Raw genomic sequence first — 27,560 nt, forward strand, 5'->3', positions numbered from 1 at the left:
AATTTATGAATATTTCAAGATGTATTGATTAAAATGAACTTTAAAATTAACTTTGTGGAAAAACCCCTTTAAATCCTCTATTCCTTCTGTGCTCCCCTCCTGTCTGTCTATACTTTACTGCAGTGAGGATCTTTCCATACCCCCACATGACTGCTGCAGCCAATCACTGGCCTTAGCAGTAATGCTTGCACGAATGGCACCAGACTGCTGAGGTCAGTAATTGGCTGCAGTGATCATGCTGTTGCTCATGGTATCATCGCGGCAGGAAGGTAACTAGAGACCATCGGGAACCACAGCTGGAGCAGGATGGGGTTTAACAGGTGAGCACTATTTTAGCAGTTTTCCTGCTGCCAGACTATATTATTTATTTTAATAAGCTCTTAAACTAAAGCACATGGTGAGCTTAATGAATCAATCTATCTGCAAAGAAAGTCCACCTTGTAAAGGTCACCATGCCTGCTTGGACTGGCTCAAAGAGGACAGATGAATCCTCCTTCGGGCCCCTGAGAAAGAGTGGGCGCCCAGTCTCTCACCCCCTCTACATGATCAGTGCTTGGCACAGCACACGTAATGCAATATATACAAAGGCGGCATACAGCATCTCATCATTTATTTAACACACTTCTCAGTTTGGTTTTATATAAAAGCATAGGCAGAGATGACTTAAAGGAGCAGTAACAGATTACATAGTATCCTCCATCCTCAGACGTCTGAACATTGCTGCTGGGCCCCTTTTCCCACCAAATCAGCTTTTTGCTGTGGCATAAAGAGGATCGGTCACCAAGTTTAAAGTGACCAATTTTTATGTTTGGGAAAAAAGGAGACAAGCGCCTATAGGGTGATATGATCTGATGAGATTGAGTTGGGGGTGGATTTGTGATGGAGTTTCCTCCAGCAATCATGTGACATTATTATTTAAAGGAGTTGTCCAGTACTTTTGACAAATGCCCCAATGTATTTACCTTGGGCCCATAAGTGTTTTTGTAATTACCTTGCTGTGTCTTTATGGCCTGTGAGCGGTGCTATCGGTGGCCGCTCACAGGCATCACGTGACCCCCGGGTGCAGCCGGCTCCAACATCCGCTGAAGTCACGTCAAGTTCTGGCTGCAGTTCTGTTCCCCGCGCGTCACACCCAGCATCCACCGCACGCTTTCCCTCTCCTCATTCATTGGGAAAGCGCGGTGGATGCTGGGTGTGAGGCGTGGGGTTACCCCGCCCACAGCCCAGCATGCACCGCGGGGAGCGCGTCACTGATGTCACACCTCACTTGACTTGACATCAGAGGAGGCTGCAGCCAGGAGTCACATGATGCCTGTGAGCGTCACGCGATAGCGCCGCTCACAGGCCATAAAGACACAGCAAGCTAATTACAAAAACACTTTTGGGCCCAAGGTAAATACATTTGGGGACATTGAGGCATTTATCAAAAGTACTGCACAACTTCTTTAACATGACTTCTGCAGCCAACTGAACTTCTGTTCCATTGGAATACTGAAGGCTGTAGCCGATCAACAGTCGCTGATGGGCAGCAGTGGCCTGTCGGGGATGTAAGAATGTGTTTTTTTATTTTATGATGGACAGTGGAGCTGTTAAAGAAGCTCTCCTGCCAAAACTTTTATCCACTAAATCTTTTGAAATATGTTTGTAATGTAGAGTAGATGTAAAATACTTACCGATAGCCATCTTGCCCACTTTCCATCACTCTGACCCTCTTGAGTCAGACGAGTGCTCCTCTCCTTTGTCGACTTACATAGGGATGGTTGAACGAGGCAGAGCTTCTTCCACCAATGTAAGGCCATGGGGTCTCAGAACGTGGGTGCCTAGACTTACATTGTGAAAGAGACTTCTGGTCCACACATAAAGCCCTCTGTGATTTGGCTACTCTGACCTGAACTCATGTGACCCAGGAGAGGACAGGAGCGACATTGGAAACCGGGGAAGACAGAAATTGGTAAGTGTTCTAATTTACCAACACTACATTACAGACATAGTTAGAAAGGATTAGGGGATGCAATTTGTGTGTTTTCATTTTTTCCGTTGACGTTGATGTTTGAGGGCTTGTTTTTTGCAGGACTAGTCGTGCTTTCAATGATACCATTTATTTTACTAAATGATGTGCTGAAAGATGAGAACATTTTTTTTAAGTGTAATGACATATTTTTTGCTTTTACAGCATTCATTGTGTGGTACAAAATGACCTGACAACTTGATTCTTCGGATCATTTACAGTGTACAATTACAGCGAAACAAAACTTGCTTTGGTTTTTTTTAAGTGATGAAACAAAATTCGGAAATTTGTTAAAAAAAATAAAAATAATAATAATTTGGTTTTTGCTGCTGTTTTCTGAAACCTGCAACTTTTTTCAATTTTCTGTTGATAGAGCTATGTGAGGCTTGTATTTTCTGTGGCAAGCTGACAATTTATTGCTATCAATTTGGGGTATATAAGATGTTTTCATCGCTTTTTATTGCATTTCTTAGGGAGGTGTGGTAACTTAAAAAAATGTAATTCTGGTGTTTTGATATTTTTTCGCTTTTCAACATTTACTATTGGGATAAGTATAGATTGAACTTTTACAGAGGACGCGATACCGAATATTTATTAATTCTTTTTACTCATTTTTATTGTGGCAAAAGGGGGGTGATTTGAATTTTAAATACTTTTGTATTGCTGTATATAGAGAAAATACTGTTCTCCTTTGAAGTCTAACCTATATGACTAAGATTGCAGCAAAGAAGGCATTCAGAAGTTCCCTGGCTGCCATGAAAACCCATTGAAAATCAAGGCGTTTAAATGCTGCTGTCAGTGACTGACAGTGGCATTTAAAAAGGACCTGTAATGAGGTCAAAATGACCAGTTTTCACTCTTATTTTATTCTCCACTGCTCCAGAGTATTCCTATTTTCTTTTCTTATAACCCCTGTACGGTTCAGGAGATTTGTGCCTTTTTATTCAGTACTAATTTTTATGGTCTTTGCAAGGGTGGCTTTGCTCAAAGAGTAATAATGCGGAGACATGCCTCTAGACAATCCTGTGAGCCACACCTTCTTGATATAGACTATTAAAAATTAACGTTAAATAAAAAGGCCCATGTCTCTGAAACCCTATTGTGGATTAAAAAAAAGAAAAAAGCAGAATACTCAGGGGAGCAGCAGGAATAAAGAGCAAAAATTGGACCCTTTTGACCAAGCTCCGGTTGCTGCTGTTACGTGGGGACCCAATGTAATGTATGTAATATTGCCTCCTACATCGGGAAAGGGGTAAAATAAATTACTTTTTTAAATTCCTTTCAACACTTTCCGTGGGGATCTGTAAGTCCAAATATGCTTTAACAGCTGCACATATTGAGGACACACTGTGATTTAAAAAAAAAAAACAACTATTTTTTTAAGCTTTCGAAAGAATACAGAAATAAATGAAGTACAGAGAAGCATTATCAACAAAGCAAGAACCATATAACTATACAATTGTAGGGAGTAGTAATTCAGTCGCCACAGAGATACTGCATCTCACCCTGAGGTGTGGTATCTCACCCTCAGGTAAGGAAGGAGTACAGCCCGGGACCCTAACACCTGCATTCACTACACCACATTTCCGGGGGACAGGGCGAGATTGCTCCTATGGGAGAGCACAGTCCCTGGTCCCTGGCTGGAGTGGGGGGAACCACCTAGAGAGGGGGAACCATGTAGTGGATGGGGTGGAGGAAGTAGATTCTGGGAGCACTTGAAAGGAAGCTGTATAAAGTAGAGACACCATCTTAGATCATGAGTCAGTTCAGTCAGAGGAGGAGAAGTGACAGGAGCAGAGGCTCTGTATGAGCTCTGCTCCAGAGGCAGGCCTAGCCAGTGAGGCCCAAGTCTGAGAGAAGAGGGAGCAGGAAGGCTCCAGGCCACCCGTACGCCCGAATCTGCCGGGAGGTGGAGGGGTCAGGCCAGAAGAAGGGAACCGGATCCCTCAACTAGTGAAAGATTGCAAGTCTTAGCTAGAAACCGGAGGCTGCAGTACTTTAAGTCCTGTAGCCACAAGTCCACGGCAGTTTCACCGAGAAGGTAGCCACATAGGACCCAGGGGACGGAACATACGTCGCCCGCCAAGGCCCGCGGGTACCGGATTGGAGTCACTAGGTGTGAGGTGCAGGAAAGAGGCCAGAGAAAGGACACAGAAGGGGGTCCTTCTAAGCACTCCGGAGCTATCTGGGGGTGGACTGAGCCCCTCACTGAGTACCCACAGCACGACGGGGGAGATTGCTCTGGTACCTGTAATCTGGACTGCAACAACTGTGAGTAAAGACCCTGGGACTGCACTATCTTGTCTCTGTGTTCCTTGCTGTGCCATCCCTCACTGCACTACAACGCCCAGCACAACCTGTACAACCACCATCATCCATACACTGCCCTGGAGCTAACTCTTCCTGTGGGGAGTTATACCATCATTGCTGCAAAATCACCAGCTTCAGAGGACTGTTCCGCAGCGGCGGCCCCCTTTAGCCGCACTCCACAGGTGGCGTAGTCGGACTCTTTAATAAAACCCCTATAAATTCCCCTTGGATTGACCGCCCTGGGCCACGGACCGGGCCACCGCCACAGTGACTACAACCCCCAGCATCTACCGGCCCGGCACCGGGTACCCCACGGCCCAGGGGGCGCGTCATGATCATAAAGCTTATCAAACTAGCAGAATTTCCCCGCAATCAATACACAAGAGTTTTCATCTTCTGGACAGACTGCACTACACCAAATATCTTTCACCACATTTTTCATGTTGAACAGGACACGATGTAATAGTGGCTGTAGAGCAAAATAAAACATTAATTAATTTATTTAAATTTCTCCTCTCCGTTGCGGACATGTTAGCAATCAAAGTATTTGGCATCTAATGAGTTAACTTTTTTTTCAGTCCAAGTGGGTGTTATCAGACAGTTTTCACTGGGGGTGTGTACCGGATTTTTCGGACCATAAGACGCACTTTTTTCCCCCCAAATTTGGAAGGAAAATGGGGGGTGCGTCTTATGGTCCGAACCTTACTTTATCGGTGGTGGTGGAGCAGGGATTGCAGGGTCCTCCGGCAGCGGCAGAGGTGACATGCGGCTGGCGCCTGAGTCTGTACCTGTGCTGGAGCCGGGGCCTATGCCGGGCTGTGAGCGGCGTCCGGCGGTGTTGCAGAGGAGCGTGTGCGGCTTCCGGTGGCCGCGTCCATCTTCCTGAGGCTGTGATCTACAGGAAAATGGCCGCGGGAGCTGGCGCATGCGCCAACCGGGAGCTTCGGTGGCCATTTTCCTGTAGATCACGGCCTCAGGAAGATGGCCATGGCCACCGGGAGCCGCACACGCTCCTTTGCCTCAACGCCGGACGCTGCTCACAGCCTGGCACAGGTCCCGGCTCCTCCTCCTCACCGCCTGACGCTGCTTACAGCTTGGCACAGGGCCCGGCTCCTCCGCCTCATCGCCGGATGCCGCTTATAGTCAGGTGACAGGCCGCAGCAGGTGACAGGCCCCAGCAGGAGACAGGCCCCAGCAGGTGACAGGCCCCAGCAGGAGACATGCCCCAGTCAGACACCCGCCCCCCAGCATTTCCCATCTTCTGCTGCCGCCGCTGGGTTCCTAAGGCAGGGAACAGAGGGACCTGCGATCCTGCTGCACCACCACCGCAACTCACAGATGCTGGAGCACCGGCTTCATGTATCCAGGGTCCGCAGCATTCCTCCACTTCCGCCGGGCAAGTTTCCTGAAGGACCCTGCCTCCTGTGACCCCCACTCCACCACCCCCCAGGTAAGATACCGTACCTATTCAGACTATAAGACGGACCCCCATCTTATAAAAAAATATTTTTTTTCCTATTTTCCACCCCAAAATTTGGGGTGCGTCTTATGGTCTGGTGCGTCTTATAGTCCGAAAAATACGGTATTTCTTCTCCCTGTGTAATGCTGATCAATCATAAGCAGGAAGCAATACACAAAGGAAAGAAGAACACATCCTCACCATAGTGCACAGCAGGGGTCTCAAACACATGACCCCCAAAGTAATTGTTTGTGGCCCACAGCCAGGGCAGGGTAGCAGAGGGGTAGCTATCAGCTTGGCAGGCACTGTGTGCCTTTAAATGTGCCGGATGCTCTCCCTGCCGCATCACAGAAATATATATAAGAGGGCAGTCTGGCAATCATTCTGTACTTAAGGGGCTGTGGGGTCGCAATACACTAGATTTTGCAATGCGACACTATTGCTAGTAGGGCATTGTGATAAAGCAGCTACACAGAGCAAACTTTGGCCACATGACCTCTGTCGTGTCATGTAACCCCAGCCTAAATGTACCCATGTGGCCCATGCCTTAACACGATTTTTCGTGGCCCTGGACCGCATTTTAGTTTGAGACCCCTGGCTTAGAGCAAGTTTCTCAGTGTGTGAGGTGTAATGATACAGCCCTGATCTCCCGGTTTCACCTCCTAAATTCAATAGCCAAAGGCCAAAAAATCGCATTTTAACCTATCCAGAATAAAACATAACTTTTAATTGTTAAATTAAACATATAAGTAACTAGTGCAAATTGTTTGTTAAAGTGCACATTAAAATGACACTCTGTTCTGAATAAATCTGAAGCGATATGGGGCGCATAGAAGGCATACAATGAGCATCTTTTCTCTTAAAGGAGTTGTCCACTACTTTCACACTGATGCCCTATCCGTAGGATAGGACATCAATGTATGATCGGCCGGGGTCCCGCACGCGGCACCCCCGCTGATCAGCTGTTAGCGGTGCCAGTGGCCGCAGGCCGGAAGTGCTTACCTGCGGTGCTTGGCCGTCAAGTTGTAGTGGCCGCAGCGGGGTACTGCACTTCCACCTCCCATTCAATTGAATAGGAGGCGGATGTGCAGTAACAATCCCAGTGTTATCTGTACACTATATACTATATACAGAGCTCCTTAATTGTAAAGTGCAGCGGAATAAGTTGGAGCTATATAAATAAAAATTATTATTAAATTATTGAGCTCCTGCGTATGATGTCACCAGTGGTAATATTACTGTTATTAGTATTGTGGTTTTTATTAATGATCAGTATAGTAGCATTCGGTCACTATGTGGTTGTAATATATGGTTTGGTCACGGTGTGGTGGTATTTGTCCGTTGTATTATTGGTATATTGGTCTTGGTATAGTGGATTGTGTTGTGTATGGAAGTCACTTGTTCTCTCTGATATCAAAAAGGAGAAGATTCTCTATTTCCAATACTTGGAAATTTAACCCCTTCTTGCCTGTGACTCAGCAGCAAAGATCCCTATACAGGAAATTGTTCTCCGATAAAAACAAGTAATATCGCCTATCCACAGGATAAATAATAACTTATTGATTAGTGGGGGTCAGACATCTGGGACCCGCACTGATTGGCAGAATGTGAAACTTTTATCCCCATTACACTGTGTTCCAAATTATTATGCAAATAATATTTTCTCAGATTTTCCCAAATTACCTATATGAATTGCAGTCATTGTAATTTTCCAGTCAAAGAACTATTAGAGTACAATTGAAAGGTTTTTGTACAAACTGCCTATGATAACAGTATATTTTTATAAAAATAAAAAACTCAAACTGCACTCAAAATGCATGTTCCAAATTATTATGCACAGCAGAGTTTTCAACCTTTTCATTTTAATAAAGAACAAAAAAATTGTCATTTTTGAAATTATAAGCATTAGCAGGTTATTACAAACTGAAATCAAACTGTTTTCAACTCAAAACTTTATTCTAGGGGATGTTACATTTGCACATAGGTCCCCTTGTTCGAAAGGAGCTTCTGAACTCTCTCGTCCATTGAATTTGTCAGGTTTTGGATGGTTTCTGCTTTAATTGTTTTGCATGAGGACAGAATACCCTCCCAGAGCTGTTGCTTAGATGTGAACTGCCTCCCGCCATCATAGACACTCCTTTTGATGATGCTCCAGAGGTTCTCAATGGGGTTGAGGTCAGGGGAGCATGGGTGCCACACCATAAGTTTGTCACCTTTTATGCCCATAGCAGCCAGAGATGCAGATGTGTTATGTGCAGCATGAGACGGGGCATTATCATGCATGAAATGATCTCGATGGTCCAGATGGATGGAGTGGAGGATGGCTGGTTGATGGACACCCCATGCAAACACGGCTATGGCGCTAACAAGGAGGAGGTGGAGTAATGTTTTGGGCTGGAATCATGGGGAGAGAGATTGTCGGCCCTTTTAGGATCCCTGAAGGGGTAAAGATGAACTCCATAATGTATGTTGAGTTTCTCAAACAGCACTTCCTTCCATGGTTCAAGAAGAAGAACCGTGCATTCCGCAGCAAGATCATTTTCATGCATGATAATGCCCCGTCTCATGCTGCACATAACACATCTGTATCTCTGGCTGCTATGGGCATAAAAGGGGACAAACTTATGGTGTGGCACCCATGCTCCCCTGACCTCAACCCCATTGAGAACCTCTGGAGCATCATCAAAAGGCGGGAGGCAGTTCACATCTAAGCAACAGCTCTGGGAGGGTATTCTGTCCTCATGCAATACAATTAAAGCAGAAACCATCCAAAACCTGACAAATTCAATGGACGAGAGAGTTCAGAAGCTCCTTTCGAACAAGGGGTCCTATGTGCAAATGTAACATCACCTAGAATAAAGTTTTGAGTTGAAAACTGTTTGATTTCAGTTTGTAATAACCTGCTAATGCTTATAATTTCAAAAATGACAATTTTTTTGTTCTTTATTAAAATGAAAAGGTTGAAAGCTCTGCTGTGCATAATAATTTGGAACATGCATTTTGAGTGCAGTTTGAGTTTTTAATTTTTATTAAAATATACTGTTATCATAGGCAGTTTGTACAAAAACCTTTCAATTGTACTCTAATAGTTATTTGACTGGAAAATTACAATGACTGCAATTCATATAGGTAATTTGGGAAAATCTGAGAAAATATTATTTGCATAATAATTTGGAACACAGTGTAGACTGGAGCGGTAAGAATTAGTGTTGAGCGAACATGCTCGACACTGCTCAGTACTCGCCTGAGCATCACGCTACTCGGGATGTTCGGCGAGCACCGAGCATTTCCGGGTTACTCGGGCGGGAACTCGGGTCTCCGTCCTGCATGTTTGGCGCTCTTTACAGAGCCAATGAACATGCAGGGATTGCCAGCCAGTCACTGTAATGCTGCAGCCATGTTGGTTGTGGGCATTACAGTGACTGGCTGGCCGCACAGCGTCACCTCGAGTATTTAAAACCGGGCGCCGCCATCTTGGACACAGTCGCTCCGGTTTAGACAGTGTAGGGACAGCGCTGCTGATTTAGGGAGAGATATAAACTGCGAAATAGTTAGTGTAGGGTCTGTAAAGGCTGCCAGAACAAACAAACAGTCCTTTTCAGGACTAATATCCATCCCAGATACCAGGCAGGCAGGCTGTATAGGAGACACAGTGGTTATACCAGCAAACGCTGCATTACAGTCCTGTGTGCTCCTGTTGCTGAAATTGTTGGACTTAGCACCAGGTGTCGGGGGCCAGGAAAAATCCTTTTTTTTTCATCTAAATCCTCCTTTTTTTTTCCTCCTTCACACTGTACAAATACCCGTCTTATTAACCTTTTGGTGTGTCCCCCCCCCCCCCAAAAAAAAGCGTGTCTCTGATTTTTCAGACACAAATATAACTGTTGAAAATAGTCTGGTGTAGGCTAGAGAAACAGAAGTGTTGTTTTGCACTTCCACGGTTCAAACCTCTGTATTATCCATTTTGGGCCATTTGTATCTAAAAAAAAAAAACAGTTTGAGTGTGTCGCTCACTGTTCAGCCGCAAATCTATATATTTAAAAAAGTCTGGTATAGCCCAGTAAACAATAACTGTGGTTTTGCCATCCCACGGTAAAAAATCTCTATTATTCAGGTTTCGGTATATTTTCCGTAAAGAAAAACAGTAGTGTCTCCTGACTGTTGTGACACAAAAATATATCTGTTGAAAATAGTCTTGTGTAGGCCCGACATCCCAGTGTGGTTTCGCAGCTCCATGGGTCAAATCGCTGTACTATCCAGTTTTGGGCCTTTGGTATCTAAAAAAAAAGCAGTTTGAGTGTGTCGCTCACTGTTCAGCCGCAAATATCTCTATTTAAAAAAGTGTGGTATACCCCAGTAAACAATAACTGTGGTTTTGCCATCCCACGGTAAAAAATCTCTATTATTCAGGTTTTGGTATATTTTCCGTAAAGAAAAACAGTAGTGTCTCCTGACTGTTGTGACACAAAAATATATCTGTTGAAAATAGTCTTGTGTAGGCCCGACATCCCAGTGTGGTTTCGCAGTTCCACGGGTCAAATCGCTGTACTATCCAGTTTTGGGCCTTTGGTATCTAAAAAAAAGCAGTTTGAGTGTGTCGCTCACTGTTCAGCCGCAAATATCTCTATTTAAAAAAGTGTGGTATACCCCAGTAAACAATAACTGTCGTTTGCCATCCCACGGTAAAAAATCTCTATTATTCAGCTTTTGGTAGTTTTTTCCGTAAAGAAAAACAGTAGTGTCTCCTGACTGTTGTGACACAAAAATATATCTGTTGAAAATAGTCTTGTGTAGGCCCGACATCCCAGTGTGGTTTCGCAGTTCCACGGGTCAAATCGCTGTACTATCCAGTTTTGGGCCTTTGGTATCTAAAAAAAAAGCAGTTTGAGTGTGTCGCTCACTGTTCAGCTGCAAATATCTCTATTTAAAAAGTGTGGTATACCCCAGTAAACAATAACTGTGGTTTTGCCATCCCACGGTAAAAAATCTCTATTATTCAGCTTTTGGCAGTTTTTTCCGTAAATAAAAACAGTAGTGTCTCCTGACTGTTGTGACACAAAAATATATCTGTTGAAAATAGTCTTATGTAGGCCCGACATCCCAGTGTGGTCTCGCAGTTCCACGGGTCAAATCGCTGTACTATCCAGTTTTGGGCCTTTGGTATCTAAAAAAAAAGCAGTTTGAGTGTGTCGCTCACTGTTCAGCCGCAAATATCTCTATTTAAAAAAGTGTGGTATACCCCAGTAAACAATAACTGTCGTTTGCCATCCCACGGTAAAAAATCTCTATTATTCAGCTTTTGGTAGTTTTTTCCGTAAAGAAAAACAGTAGTGTCTCCTGACTGTTGTGACACAAAAATATATCTGTTGAAAATAGTCTTGTGTAGGCCCGACATCCCAGTGTGGTTTCGCAGTTCCACGGGTCAAATCGCTGTACTATCCAGTTTTGGGCCTTTGGTATCTAAAAAAAAAGCAGTTTGAGTGTGTCGCTCACTGTTCAGCTGCAAATATCTCTATTTAAAAAGTGTGGTATACCCCAGTAAACAATAACTGTGGTTTTGCCATCCCACGGTAAAAAATCTCTATTATTCAGCTTTTGGCAGTTTTTTCCGTAAATAAAAACAGTAGTGTCTCCTGACTGTTGTGACACAAAAATATATCTGTTGAAAATAGTCTTATGTAGGCCCGACATCCCAGTGTGGTCTCGCAGTTCCACGGGTCAAATCGCTGTACTATCCAGTTTTGGGCCTTTGGTATCTAAAAAAAAAGCAGTTTGAGTGTGTCGCTCACTGTTCAGCCGCAAATATCTCTATTTAAAAAAGTGTGGTATACCCCAGTAAACAATAACTGTGGTTTTGCCATCCCACGGTAAAAAATCTCTATTATTCAGCTTTTGGTAGTTTTTTCCGTAAAGAAAAACAGTAGTGTCTCCTGACAGTTGTGACACAAAAATATATCAGTTGAAAATAGTCTTGTGTAGGCCCGACATCCCAGTGTGGTTTCGCAGTTCCACGGGTCAAATCGCTGTACTATCCAGTTTTGGGCCTTTGGTATCTAAAAAAAAAGCAGTTTGAGTGTGTCGCTCACTGTTCAGCCGCAAATATCTCTATTTAAAAAAGTGTGGTATACCCCAGTAAACAATAACTGTGGTTTTCCCATCCCACGGTAAAAAATCTCTATTATTCAGGTTTTGGTATATTTTCCGTAAAGAAAAACAGTAGTGTCTCCTGACTGTTGTGACACAAAAATATATCTGTTGAAAATAGTCTTGTGTAGGCCCGACATCCCAGTGTGGTTTCGCAGTTCCACGGGTCAAATCGCTGTACTATCCAGTTTTGGGCCTTTGGTATCTAAAAAAAAAGCAGTTTGAGTGTGTCGCTCACTGTTCAGCCGCAAATATCTCTATTTAAAATAGTGTGGTATACCCCAGTAAGCAATAACTGTGGTTTTGCCATCCCACGGTAAAAAAATCTCTATTATTCAGCTTTTGGTAGTTTTTTTCAGTAAAGAAAAACAGTAGTGTCTCCTGACTGTTGTGACACAAAAATATATCTGTTGAAAATAGTCTTGTGTATGCCCGACATCCCAGTGTGGTTTCACAGTTCCATGGGTCAAATCGCTGTACTATCCAGTTTTGGGCCTTTGGTATCTAAAAAAAAAGCAGTTTGAGTGTGTCGTTCACTGTTCAGCCGCAAATATCTCTATTTAAAAAAGTGTGGTATACCCCAGTAAACAATAACTGTGGTTTTCCTCTTCCACGGTTCTAATCTACTTTTTATTACCCTTTTTTCATTGATAGTGCAAGTGTAAGCTATTTTACTTCATTTACAATGGGCAAGGCGCGTGGCAAGGGACGTGGAAGTGGACGTTCTGGTGATGGTTCGTGCAGAGGATGGGGCCGCGGCCAAGGTGAAAATGTGCCACAACCAACAGCCACATCTTCTCGCTCCCACTTCTTGACCGAATTACTAGGGAAGCACAGAACAACACCAGTATTGAGAACTGATCAGTGTGAACAGGTTATTAATTGGATAGCAGATAATACTTCCAGTTACCTGGGCACCACCACCTCCGGTCTGTCTTCCACACGGTCAACTCTTAGTAGCCGTGAGTCTCGACCGCATACTCCTCCTCACCCTGATGCTCCTTCTTCCCACCATGCTGAGTGTTGTCAGACAGCAACTGATCCCACACTTTTACACTCTGAAGAGCTGTTCACTGGTCCATTTCCAGATTTGGGCCCCTCGCCTGATACGCTTGAAGTGGTGGAAGAGGAGATCCCATGTTGCGATGCCCAAATATTTGAACAGCCACAGGAAGTAGACGTTGGCAATCTGTCACAAGAGGTGGACGATGACGAGACACAATTGCCAGGAAGTGAGGAGGAGCATCGTCGTGCGCAAGTGGAAGAGGAGGAGGTGGTGGATGATCTAGTAACTGACCCAATGTGGAAGGAGGACATGCAGAGTGAGGCCAGCAGCACACAGGGGGAGGGAGGCAGAGTACCCCAACAGGCAGGAAGAAGCAGTGTGGTGGCCGCAGACAGAAGGCAGGCAACCGTTCCCCGTAACACAAAAACGAGGGACGTTGCCAGTACAAGCGGTAGGTCTTCCAGAGTCTGGAATTTTTTTAAAGACTTTGCTGATTACCCCAAAAAGGCCATATGTTCCACCTGCCATGCCAGCATCAGCAGGGGTGACAAAAGTACCAGCCTGACCACCACCAGCATGATCAGGCACATCGCAGCAAAGCACCCGACTTTGTGGGGCGAAACCCAGGGTCCACGACCAGTGTCAGCGGGTGTCACCACTGCTTCTTCCACTGTTGTGCGTGCAATAGAACCCCCTGTTGTGTGAGCAAGGCAATCCCCTGTCCATACTGCATGCAAAGATGCCCCCTCCTCTCAGTCTTCACTTGTTATGGCAGTTTCTCAAGAAACAGCATCAACATCCACGTCCACGTCCCACCGCAGCGTTCAATTGTCCATATCCCAGACCTTTGAACGAAAGCGAAAATTCGCAGCTAATGCCCCACAGGCCACAGTCCTAAATTCGCACATTTCACGACTGCTTGTGTTGGAAATGCTGCCTTTTAGGCTGATGGAGACGGAATCCTTCCGCAATCTTATGGCGGTGGCCGTCCCTCGGTACTCGGTCCCCAGCCGACACTATTTTGCCCAGTGTGCCATCCCCGCACTACACAAGCATGTGTCCCAAAGCATCTGCCGTGCCCTCAACAACGCAGTTACTGGGAGAGTCCACCTGACAACGGACACGTGGACAAGTGCTTGTGGCCAGGGACGGTACATCTCTCTGACGGCACACTGGGTAAACATAGTGGAAGCCGGGACCCAGTCGGACCTTGGGAAGGAACACATCCTCCCCACACCGAGGATTGCGGGCCCTATGTCAGTCAGAGTTGCCCCCACAGTGTACAGCTCCTGCGCATCCTCCTCCTCCTCCTCCTCCTCATGTTCAGTCTCCATCTCAGATATCACCACATCAGTTACAAGCTGGAAGCATTGCAGTACTGCCTCCGCCAAGCGGCAACAGGCTGTGCTGAAGCTCATAAGCTTAGGTGATAAACCTCACACTGCTTGTGAGTTGTGGACAGCTGTGAAAGAGCAGGCAGATCTGTGGCTGAGACCGCTGAACCTACATCCCAGCATGGTCGTGTGTGACAATGGCCGTAACCTGGTGGCGGCTCTGAGGCGAGGTGAGATCACACACGTACCATGCCTAGCTCATGTGCTTAACCTCGTGGTTCAGCGGTTTCTTAAATCGTACCCCGAGTTGCCAGATCTGCTCGTGAAAGTACGCCGCCTGTCAGCTCATTTTCGCAAGTCGGCTACAGCTTCCGCCGCCCTTGCTGTGTTGCAGCAGCGTTTGCAGCTTCCGGCACACCGACTGGTGTGTGATGTCCCCACACGTTGGAACTCTACCCTCCACATGTTGCAAATGATTTGTGAGCAGAAGAGAGCAGCTGTGGAGTACCAGCTGCAACAAGGCCGTCTATATTCAGGTCAGACTCCACACATAAGACCTCAGGAGTGGACCTGGATGTCTGACATATGTACCATCCTGACAAACTTTGAGGAGGCCACCAAGATGGTGAGTGGCGATGACGCCATCATTAGTGTCAGCATCCCACTTGTCTGTCTTTTGCAACGCTCTCTGCAGAGAATTAAAGAGGAGGCATTGCAGCCAGAGTATGATGAGATGGATCAAGAAGCCGTAGCGGGCGATTACACACAGCCCAGCCTCATCTCATCCCAACGTGCATTGGGGGACAATGAGGGAGAGGAGGAGGAGGAGGAGGAGGAGGAAGAACAGGAGCTGCTATCATGCGTTGTAGACGGTAGTACCTGTACAAGTGTCATACCGTCGGTTCAGCGTGGGTGGCCTGAGGACAGGGGGAGGAGGAAGAGGAGGAGGAGGAGGAGAGCATTGTCAGTCGTCATCTTGGTGAGGACACGGAAATCTTGCCCGTTACCAGTCTGGCACGCATGGCTGACTTTATGTTACGCTGCCTTAACCGTGACCCTCGCGTTGTCAAAATGTTGGGTGACAGTCATTACTGGTTGGTGACACTTGTAGACCCCCGCTACAAGGAGAACTTTCACTCTCTTATTCCTGAGGTGGAGAGGTCTACAAAAATGGGGCAGTACCAGAAGGCCCTTGTTGCAGAACTCTTAAAAAAATTCCCATCTGAACACGCTAGAGGCAGAGGTCACAGTTCGTTGCCCAACCAAGGCGTACAGGCGAGAGAGATGCAACTCCAATCCAGCAGAGGCAGGGGAACACTGTCAACGTTCTGGGACAGTTTTCTGACACCCGCCCAGCTTACAGGCCCTGAGGCGCGGGGTACTCTCACAAGGAATGGAAAGTTTCAAAAGATGGTGAGGGAGTACCTTGCCGACGGTACCAGCGTCCTCCGTGATTCCTCTGTGCCTTTTAATTATTGGATATCCAAGCTGGACACTTGGAATGAACTCGCTCTGTACGCCTTGGAGGTCCTGGCCTGCCCTGCCGCTAGCGTGTTATCGGATCGTGTTTTTAGTGCCGCTGGGGGAATTATAACTGATAAGCGCACTCGCCTGTCAACTGACAATGCTGACAAGCTGACCCTTATCAAAATGAACAAGAGCTGGGTTGGGCCAGACTTCTCATCACCACCAAATGACAGCAGAGTAACATAAAGTCAAATCCACTGTGTTATTTCGGGAGGTGTATTCACATGCACCGCTTCACACCCACACATGGGTATACGCTTCCTCGTTTCGGCTGTTTTATCTTCTTCTCCTTATCCTCAGCCTCCACTACCACTATACCACCAGGGTGCCAGCATTGCAAGTTCCTCCGTCCTTATTTTTGGCAGCTTTTGCTTGCAAGGCATAAACAAATACTATGGGACACCCACTCCCCAATAATGGGACTTATGTTTGTAATATGCTGTACTGCATGGCTCTTGTAAGGGGCATTGCAAGTTGCTCCGTCCTAATTTTTGCCAGCTTTTGCTTGGAAAGCATAAGCAAATACTATGGGAGACCCACTCCCCAATAATGGGACTTATGTTTGTAATATGCTGTACTGCGTGGATCTTGTAAGGGGCATTGCAAGTTGCTCCGTCCTAATTTTTGGCAGCTTTTGCTTGCAAGGCATAAGCAAATACTATGGGACACCCACTCCCCAATAATGGGACTTACGTTTGTAATATGCTGTACTGCATGGCTCTTGTAAGGGGCATTGCAAGTTGCTCCGTCCTAATTTTTGGCAGCTTTTGCTTGGAAGGCATAAGCAAATACTATGGGACACCCACTCCCCAATAATGGGACTTATGTTTGTAATATGCTGTACTGCATGGCTCTTGTAAGGGGTATTGCAAGTTGCTCCGTCCTAATTTTTGGCAGCTTTTGCTTGCAAGGCATAAGCAAATACTATGGGAAACCCACTCCCCAATAATGGGACTTATGTTTGTAATATGCTGTACTGCATGGCTCTTGTAAGGGGCATTGCAAGTTGCTCCGTCCTAATTTTTGGCAGCTTTTGCTTGGAAAGCATAAGCAAATACTCTGGGAGACCCACTCCCCAATAATGGGACTTATGTTTGTAATATGCTGCACTGCATGGCTCTTGTAAGGGGCATTGCAAGTTGCTCCGTCCTAATTTTTGGCAGCTTTTGCTTGCAAGGCATAAGCAAATACTATGGGACACCCACTCCCCAATAATGGGACTTATGTTTGTAATATGCTGTACTGCATGGCTCTTGTAAGGGGCATTGCAAGTTGCTCCGTCCTAATTTTTGGCAGCTTTTGCTTGCAAGGCATAAGCAAATACTATAGGAGACCCACTCCCCAATAATGGGACTTATGTTTGTAATATGCTGTACTGCATGGCTCTTGTAAGGGACATTGCAAGTTGCTCCGTCCTAATTTTTGGCAGCTTTTGCTTGCAAGGCATAAGCAAATACTATGGGAGACCCACTCCCCAATAATGGGACTTATGTTTGTAATATGCTGTACTGCATGGCTCTTGTAAGGGGCATTGCAAGTTGCTCCGTCTTAATTTTTGGCAGCTTTTGCTTGCAAGGCGTAAGCAAATACTATGGGAGACCCACTCCCCAATAATGGGACTTATGTTTGTAATATGCTGTACTGCATGTGACGCGCCCCCTGGGCCGTGTGTACACGTGTGTGGGATACCCGGTGCCGGGTCTCTGGGGTCTGTAGTCTCCGTGGCGGTGACCCGGTCCCGTGGCTTAGGCTGGTCAAACCAGTGGCAGTCTTTCTTAGGTTTTGAGGTTAATTGTCCGACTGCGCCACCCGTGGATTGTGGTCAGGGAGTACCACCGCTGCGAGGCAGACCGCTGAGGCTGGTGTTGTTTGCGCAGCAGAGAATGGGATAACTTCCCACGGGAGGAGTATAGCCTCAGGGCAGTGAGTGTGGATGATGGGGGTGATGGTGCACGAGCGCAGCAGGAACGACTCAGAGTCTTTGCAGTGCAGTTCAGGGTCTTTACTGATGATTATAAGGTAGATCCTCCCGGGAGTACTGGCTAGCATAAGAGGCCTGGTCAGTCTGTGAGCAAGCAGGAGTTCCCCTGGCCAGGTGGAGTTGTAGGCCTCCCCGTCTGTCTGCACTCTTCCTGGCTACCTTGCTGTAAGCGGGTAGAAGTAGCCCACGTCCCTGAGTGTACCGTGTAGTGCTCACCCGTATGGCTGGTGACTTGGGGCCCTCTGTTAGCCTCCGCTCCACGACGGCGGTGCTGGTCCCTTGCTTGTGACTGAGCCTCCGGACTTCTATGGCCAGAGGACCTGAAATCCCCTGCCGGCTGGTTTCTGCTGCTGGATATATAAGTCCTCACAGCCTCGGACTCCTGTGTCCGGTTCCTATTGTCTTCTGCCAGGGCGAGCTGTGCTCAGCTTCCAGCCCCTGGTCTTTAGCTCCTAGCTCCTACAGAGCTCCTTGCTGTTACTTTCCCTTGCTCTCACTCTGACTCTGACTGTTCTCTGTTCTCTTACTCACTCAACCCCGCCCCAGATCCAGTTTATAAGGGCAGAATTCTCCCCTCCCAGGACTGGGGCAGGAGGATGTTGCATGTTTAAGGGATCCTGACCAGGAAACCTCCCACTTGCTCTCCAATGTAATATCTCTATTACTGTGGTGACCAGACCCCTGGGGTGCCACACATGGCTCTTGTAAGGGGCATTGCAGTTCCTCATAATTTTTGGAAAGCCTTCCATTCACTGCTTAGGCCAACAGTGCACAGGAGACCCAGTTGCTATAAATGGAAAAAAAGGTTTAGTTAACGCCCTCTGACCTCCATGTCATTTCCAAGGGGCATTGGAGTGGCTCGAAATTTTTGGTAGGCATTGCACTCACTGTATGCCCTATAACTGTGTAGCCGAACCGCTCCTTTTGTTACAGAAACATATCCTACAAGACATATGTGGTTGACTGGCCTGATATTGATGTGAATGGTCCCTGTTCCTCCTGCTCTTTCTCCTTTGCCACTACCTCATCCATCATTTATCACCTGAAGCTTTGTTTTAACGGGAGTCATAGAACTTGGATAGTAGCAGGAAAACATCCAGCAATCCTCGGAGGAGGTAGGATATGCGCCAAAACGCTGATCACCTCAGGCCTAGCCGCTACTACATACATGCGCTTGCATTACAACAAAACAAAGCAGATGCTAACTTCTATCATCCTCATCATGCTCCTCACCTTGGCACTCTCAACTCCCCTGATGGAGAAGCCAGGGCCCACCGGAGGAGTCTGATAGTCCGGTGGGCTCGGCCAATGCTGCCCTAAAGCAGGCCAGGCTAAGAAAAGTGTGGGAAAGGTTACCGGGACAAATAGGGGTGGCTGGGGACCGACTATGGACACCCGGCCACCCCCTGGAGGCTGGGGAGCAAGCGGGGACACCCGGCCACCAGGCGGCTGGGGACTGAGTATGGATACCAGGCCGCCGACACAGCCATGGCGTGGTGGCCAGATTCCGCCTCCACATGCCTAAAAGGCCCAATTTAAAGTGCAAGCAAGCAAGCAGTATGGTATTGCAGCCTGGGGGTGGGTGGGTGGCAGGCTGCATACTTGCGTTTGCATTGCAAGGAATGGGAGAGCTACAATTGAACACTACCCTGGGACAAGGACTTGAATGGGGATAGTTGCAAGTCTGCAACGACAGGTGCAAGGTGGGAGGCATCTTCGCATGTACCATGAACAGGGGTTTGGCATGCACACACTACAGCGGAATAGGCTCTCCTTCCCACTAAATGCACTGGGGAGGGCACAGGTAATGTTTTGGTATACGCGCTTAATCTTATGTATAAGGCACACCAGGACAAATAGGGCGGCTGGGGACTGAGTATGGATACCTCGTTGCCGAAGCAGCCATGAGGTAGTGGCCAGCTTCAGCCTCCTCCAAACTAAAAGGCCCCATTTCAAGTGCAAGCTAGCAGTATTGAATTGCAGTCTGGGGGTGGGTGGGTGGCAGGCTGCACACTTACACTTGCATTAAAAGAAAACATAGCAGATGCTAACTTCTGTCATCATCATCATGCTCTTCACCTTGGCACTCTCAACTCCACCGATGGAGAAGTCAGGGCCCACCGGAGGAGTCTGGTTCTCTGGTGGGCTCGTCCAATGCTGCCTAAAGCAGGCCGGGCTAAGAAAAGTGTGTGGGGGGATGTTCCAAGGAGAAATAGGGGCGGCTGGGGACCGTTTATGGACACCCGGCTGCCCCCAGGCGGCTGGGGACCGTGTGTGGCCACCCGGCCGCGGGCGGCTGGGGACCGAGTATGGACATCCGGCCGCCGGGTGGCTGGGGACTGAGTATGGATTCCAGGCCACCAACACAGCCATGACGTGGTGGCCAGATTCCGCCTCCACATGCCTAAAAGGCCCAATTTCAAGTTCAAGCAAGCAAGCAGTATGGTATTGCAGCCTGGGGGTGGGTGGGTGGCAGGCTGCATACTTGCGCTTGTATTGCAAGGAATGGGGAGGTACAATTGAACACTGCCCTGGGACTAGAACTTGCATGGGGATAGTTGCAAGTCTGCATCTTCTGATGCGGCAAGGATCACTTATGATGGGCACACTTTTAGACAGTGACTTGGGAGTCAGAGATGCTTCCAGGGGTCTTCCCCATGCTGTTCCCATGTCTTTTCAGCACTTTATGCATGTGTCACACAGCACATGGCCGGATAAGGTTGTAAAATGTTAAAATGACATTTCCCGGTGAATGCATTTGTCATAGTTGAAAGCAATACAAAAGTGCAAAAACGCATAAAAAATGCCACTTGTGAACATAGCCGAAGGTGTGGAGGAGTATTTTTTGGTAATTTATTTTAACTTATACACAAGTCTTTTCCCTGGAAAGGATGTTCCTTAACATATTTCACAGGAAAAAAGTTTCACTTTCGTTTTTGAACGTTTTATTGTGAGCCCGTAAAAGTGGCTTAATACCTCTGACCACGTTGTTGACAGCAGTGACCTGGGGGTCAGAAATGCTTCCTGGGGCGATCCCCATGCTGTCCCCATGTCATTTGAGCACTGTCACTATCGTTTTGGGCACTTGTTAGGCTTTTAAAAGACTGCCGGGGGTGCCACCGCAAAAATGCTCGAGTCTCCCATAGACTAACATTGGGCTCGTTGCTCGGGTCGAGCACCCGAGTATCACGGCGAGCTCGGCCCGAGCTTCGAGCACCCGAGCATTTTAGTGCTCGCTCAACACTAGTAAGAATACAAGGAGAGAACAATGGAAAGGACACCATTGTAGACATTTACTACAGGCAAGCTGAAGATATGGATGAACTCTTTATGTATCAAATGACCAAGTTCTCCAAAAAATATGATGTAGTGGTCATGGGAGATTTCAACTATCTAGACATTTGTTGGGAATCTCTCTCAAGTAAAACTAACAGGTCAAGCAAATTCTTATCCTCTCTTGCTGACAACTTTATCTTAAAAAAGGTAGGGGAGAAAACAAGGGGATCTGCTACTTTGGATCTAATCCTTATAAACAGGGAAGAAATGGTTGAGGAGGTAAAAGTGGCTGGGACCCTAGGAGGCAGCGATCACGCTATTATAGAATTTTGGATAACTAGAGGAGGAAGACATGTGAAGACTCAAACTTCAAGGTTAGATTTCAGAAAGGCAGATTTTAAGCGACTCAGAAAGAGAATAGGAGGGATCCAATGGCTGGATGTCCTTAAGGACAAAAATGTCCAGGAAGGATGGGAAATTTTTAAAAATGAGATTCTCAAAGCACAATCGTTAACAATCCCAAAAAGTAGGAAGAATGGGAAGCATTTAAGGAAATGAACACAGAACTTAAACACATGCTAAAAAGAAAGAAATGTTTATCAAATGGAAAGAGGGAGGCACATCTAAAGAAGATTATAATGCAGTCTGCAGATCCTGCAGGGCATGTATCAGGTTAGCTAAAGCTGACAATGAATTAAGGCTTGCAAGAGATATCAAAAGTAGAGATGAGCGGTGTTCGACTCGAACTGTTCGCCAATCTCAAATTCGAGCTGTTTTGGGCGGTGTTCGAGCCGTTCGGCGAACACGAACGATTTGAAAAGAATTCGGCTGTTCGAGGTTATGTTCGATAATTGTTCGTGCCCCAAAATCATAACTGGATTTTTTCTCAGTAATGCTGAAAATTAATGTTGAAAATTAATGTTAATACGCAGTTTGAGTGTACAGCGGGGCGGGGGGAGGGGCAGGGGATGGATCTCTGCAGGAATAATGAAGATCTCCATTTTTTTTTCTCTTTCCCGCATTTACAGTGGGGAGGTGCAATCTGTCAGCCTATCAGGAGCGCACACACGGAGCGAAGTGCTTTTTTTCACACAAGCAAGGGCATGTGTCATTGGCAGTGTATGTCACATGTCCTTGCACTATAAGACCCAGCCATTTTCCCCGTCGCCACCATTTTCTCACTGCTGCAGCTGCGTGTTAGATGGCACCGCTGTTGCTGTGTGCGCTATACCTTGTTAATTTCAAGCCAATTTTCGCACAAATCTACAGATAGCTTGGGAGTAGGGAAGAGTTGTGATTGCAGTCCTTTTAAGGACTAGGTTACAGCATTTCCTACGACTTTTATCAGGGAGGTCTGTGCTCTTAAATAGATAGGTTGGGAGTAAAGACTAATTGTAATTGCAGTCCTTTTCAGGACTAAGTTACATCAGTTCCTATCAGTTTTTGCCAGGCAGGTCTGTGCCAGTGCTGTGCAAGTTTTTTTCACAGCATTTGGCTAAATCTAGCAAAGCAAATCCTTTTTGGCCTATTGCAAAGTGTGTTAGTCAGTGGAGTAGCCTATCTGTGTTGCAAGCTACACCACCTGTGTATAGAATACCAATTTTTTTTTACTGCACCTAGTGAAGTAAAACCTTTTGGGCATAGCATCATTCTATTAGTCCATCTACACTAACCTCCACCAGGTTGCAAATTGAATATAATTTTTTTCTGCATCTAGCTCTGAAAAAATATTTGGGCTTCTAGCAGTGTGTGGGACTTGTTCTATTAGTCCATCTATACTGACCTCCATCAGGTTGCAAATTCAATATAATTTTTTTCTGCATCTAGCTCTGAAAAAATATTTGGGCTTCTAGCAGTGTGTGGGACTTGGTCTATTAGTCCATCTATACTAACCTCCATCAGGTTGCAAATTCAATATCATTTTTTTCTGCATCTAGCTCTGAAAAAATATTTGGGCTTCTAGCAGTGTGTGGGACTTGGTCTATTAGTCCATCTATACTAACCTCCACCAGGTTGCAAATTAAAAATAATTTTTATCTGCATCTAGCTCTGAAAAAATATTTGGGCTTCTAGCAGTGTGTGGGACTTGGTCTATTAGTCCATCTATACTAACCTCCACCAGGTTGCAAATTAAAAATATTTTTTATCTGCATCTAGCTCTAAAAAAATATTTGGGCTTCTAGCAGTGTGTGGGACTTGGTCTATTAGTCCATCTATACTGACCTCCATCAGGTTACAAATTCAATATAATTTTTTTCTGCATCTAGCTCTGAAAAAATATTTGGGCTTCTAGCAGTGTGTGGGACTTGGTCTATTAGTCCATCTATACTGACCTCCATCAGGTTGCAAATTCAATATAATTTTTTTCTGCATCTAGCTCTGAAAAAATATTTGGGCTTCTAGCAGTGTGTGGGACTTGGTCTATTAGTCCATCTATACTAACCTCCACCAGGTTGCAAATTAAAAATAATTTTTATCTGCATCTAGCTCTGAAAAAATATTTGGGCTTCTAGCAGTGTGTGGGACTTGTTCTATTAGTCCATCTATACTGACCTCCATCAGGTTGCAAATTCAATATAATTTTTTTCTGCATCTAGCTCTGAAAAAATATTTGGGCTTCTAGCAGTGTGTGGGACTTGGTCTATTAGTCCATCTATACTAACCTCCATCAGGTTGCAAATTCAATATAATTTTTTTCTGCATCTAGCTCTGAAAAAATATTTGGGCTTCTAGCAGTGTGTGGGACTTGGTCTATTAGTCCATCTATACTAACCTCCACCAGGTTGCAAATTCAAAATAATTTTGATCTGCATCTAGCTCTGAAAAAATATTTGGGCTTCTAGCAGTGTGTGGGACTTGGTCTATTAGTCCATCTATACTAACCTCCACCAGGTTGCAAATTAAAAATAATTTTTATCTGCATCTAGCTCTGAAAAAATATTTGGGCTTCTAGCAGTGTGTGGGTCTTGTTCTATTAGTCCATCTATACTGACCTCCATCAGGTTGCAAATTCAATATAATTTTTTTCTGCATCTAGCTCTGAAAAAATATTTGGGCTTCTAGCAGTGTGTGGGATTTGGTCTATTAGTCCATCTATACTAACCTCCACCAGGTTGCAAATTAAAAATAATTTTTATCTGCATCTAGCTCTGAAAAAATATTTGGGCTTCTAGCAGTGTGTGGGACTTGGTCTATTAGTCCATCTATACTAAACTCCACCAGGTTGCAAATTAAAAATAATTTTTATCTGCATCTAGCTCTGAAAAAATATTTGGGCTTCTAGCAGTGTGTGGGACTTGTTCTATTAGTCCATCTATACTGACCTCCATCAGGTTGCAAATTCAATATAATTTTATTCTGCATCTAGCTCTGAAAAAATATTTGGGCTTCTAGCAGTGTGTGGGACTTGGTCTATTAGTCAATCTATACTGACCTCCATCAGGGTGCAAATTCAATATAATTTTTTTCTACATCTAGCTCTGAAAAAATATTTGGGCTTCTAGCAGTGTGTGGGACTTGGTCTATTAGTCCATCTATACTAACCTCCACCAGGTTGCAAGTTAAAAATAATTTTTATCTGCATCTAGCTCTGAAAAAATATTTGGGCTTCTAGCAGTGTGTGGGACTTGGTCTATTAGTCTATCTATACTAACCTCCACCAGGTTGCAAATTAAAAATAATTTTTATCTGCATCTAGCTCTGAAAAAATATTTGGGCTTGTAGCAGTGTGTGGTACTCATTGTATTAGGCCATCTATACCAAGCTCCACCAGCTTTGAAATTAATAATAATTTTTAGCTGCATCTAGCCCTGAAAATAATTTTTCTTCCCAATAGTGGTAGCAATAGAAATATGGGGCGCGCACCTAGCTAACAAAAATATACGCTTCATAACAAAAAACACCAGCCTAGCGCATTGCATTAATAAGATGGCATCATCGTCTCTCCCAGTGCTAGGCCTACTACGCCGGCTAGCATTCCTGTGCCTAAAACACAATGTATGGGTCCGCGCTAGCCACTATGCTGAGGGGTCTAACGCTGCTGCTAACGCTTTATAACAATTCAATTGGCAGATTTTCACAGAGCTCTTCCCCAACGCCCACCCATCGGGCAGCAGTTGCCCACCCTCCCTATGGGATCTAGTGGCGAATAGTTGATGCCATTAATCAGAGCGTCAGTTGCCCCGTCGACGTGGCAAGCATACGGTAAGGCATGGGAAGAGTGGACACGACTAGTAGCAGGCAGACGGGTTGACCAATGTGAACAAGCCAGATCACAAGTCACCATAGAATTTCTCCACCAGCTAATGATGAGGGGCATATCAGGGGCGTCAGCGCAGCGGTGTCTGACCGGAGTAGCATTTCACTTCCAACTACTGAATTGGGGAGATGTGACAAAGATTCATCATCAGACAATCCATAAAAGGGTGGAAAAGGGGTCAGCCAAGTCAGGAGTGTAGACGTCCCGTCCCGTGTCACTAAAACTGATTTCTCACATCATATCCCTAACACCATTAACATGACACTCACAATTTGAAGCAACACTAATGTCTACTGCATTTGTGATCGCCTTCTTCGGGGCGCTATGCATAAGCGAATTAGTCCCTCAATCCAAAATTACCACCAGTGGAGGCTTATTACACCAGGACGTAGTCATAGCCAATAATGCAATACGTCTACGCATACGCCAATCGAAAACGGTTCCAGCGGGCAGGGGCACTTGGGTACTTCTACAACCCACAAACGGTACACTGAGTCGGGTAACAATAGTAAAAACATATATAACCGCCAGATCACAAAGTACTTTCTTCCTATCACACATTGATGCAACGCCATTATCAAGATACCAGTTCCAAGCTATATTTAATAAATGCATAACATCGACAGGGAACCACCCCAAAGATTACGGGACACACACATTCCGCATAGGCGCGGCCATGGAAGCAGCAAGAGCAGGACTGTCAGAAACGGAAGTTCAGAGGATAGGGAGATGGCGATCCACGTGTTTGGCGAGATACATAAGACCGGACTTGTTATCCTAACATGGTTTGTTTCTTTTACAGGTGACGCTAAGCCAACAGTGTGGGTGATAGGCCACTTGTATATATATTTGGCAGAAAAAAGGGCGAAAGTCCGCCCAGGCGGGAGGAAATTTGAGTTTCATAACACATATTTCAACTGGAGAGGTATTAGAGGCCTGCTATGGCCACAGGTACTAATGGAGGTAATCAAGATAGGGAGAGAGGCAAGAGGTCTGGTCATCTTAGTTATACAGGCCGGGGGAAACAACCTAGGTCATCACAAGAGCGCATAACTAATGGCAATAATGAAAGTAGACACTGAGCGCTTCAGAGAATTTTTCACAAAACTAGTTAGAGTATGGTCAGAGATTGTGCCGATAGCGGTATGGCAAGGTGCGCGAGACATCACGGCCATCGAACGGACAAGGCGGGTAATAAATATTCAGATGGCAAAATTTAGAAGAGACAGAGGCGGTGTAGTGATACAACACCGACAACTGGAAGGAGATAAAGCAGGCCTCATACGGCCCGACGGTGTTCACTTAATGGATATTGGACTGGACATATTCCTGTCAGGACTCCAGGACGGAGTGGAACAAGCGTTAAGAGTGATGGGTGGGGGTCAGAGTCCTACATACGAGTACGCAGGATCCTCCGTGGCCTGGAAATAGAAAGGACATGTTGGAGAGTTACAGTTGTTGGCCAACTTGCCGGAGTGGAGACCCAGGGCATGCTGCAACAAGCTGAATTATTTTCTAATGGAATAAGTATAAAGAGTTAATAAAGCTGTGACCGATCCTCACCCATCCAGTTGTAAGAGTTACATTATTGTATTGTCAAGGAAAGGGGGGCGGTAGGGGGGCTGAGCGTCTGGGTTTGGTTGGGGGTCCCCACAGTCTGCCTAGGCTAGATGCATTTAAAAATTCTTATTAGATACACAGGCGGTGCAGCTTGCTTCGCAGCTGGGCTACTACGCCCAAAGTATTGCCTAGGCTAGATGCAGTTAAAAATTCTACGCTGACTAGCAGACACTGAAGCTTTGGAGCAGACCTCTGAGTAAACAGCTCTTCACACTCAACCATCTGTGTTACCCCAAGCCATAGTGTATGTAGTTTCTTACAGTTAAAAGGGGGGGGGGCGACCCAACCCACCTGGAATTGACGATGCCAACGTCACGTAAGACACAGCAAGGGGACTCCAAAAAGAGTCTCCATTTTTTCCCAAAATTGTGGCACAGACACCACTTAACCCTAGAACGCATACCTGGGGCCTCGCAGGCCTGTTAATTGTTTTCTATTTTTTGCAAGATTACTTTAGTTAGAATTTTGAAACTCTAGGTATTCTTCATGTATATAGTTGTTTGTCATTTGACTTTAAGTTATTCCATGTTATTTGCACACGGGCCTAAAAGGTCCCAGGTATGTGAAAGTGTAGATTTTTATGGTCATGCGTTCTAGGGTTAAGTGGCATCAATTGCCCCACAGTTGCTTAAAACGG

This window comes from Phyllobates terribilis, unplaced genomic scaffold (assembly GCF_046119375.1).
Source record: "Phyllobates terribilis strain yellow unplaced genomic scaffold, ASM4611937v1 Scaffold_4__5_contigs__length_816908805, whole genome shotgun sequence".
Lineage (NCBI taxonomy): Eukaryota > Metazoa > Chordata > Amphibia > Anura > Dendrobatidae > Phyllobates > Phyllobates terribilis.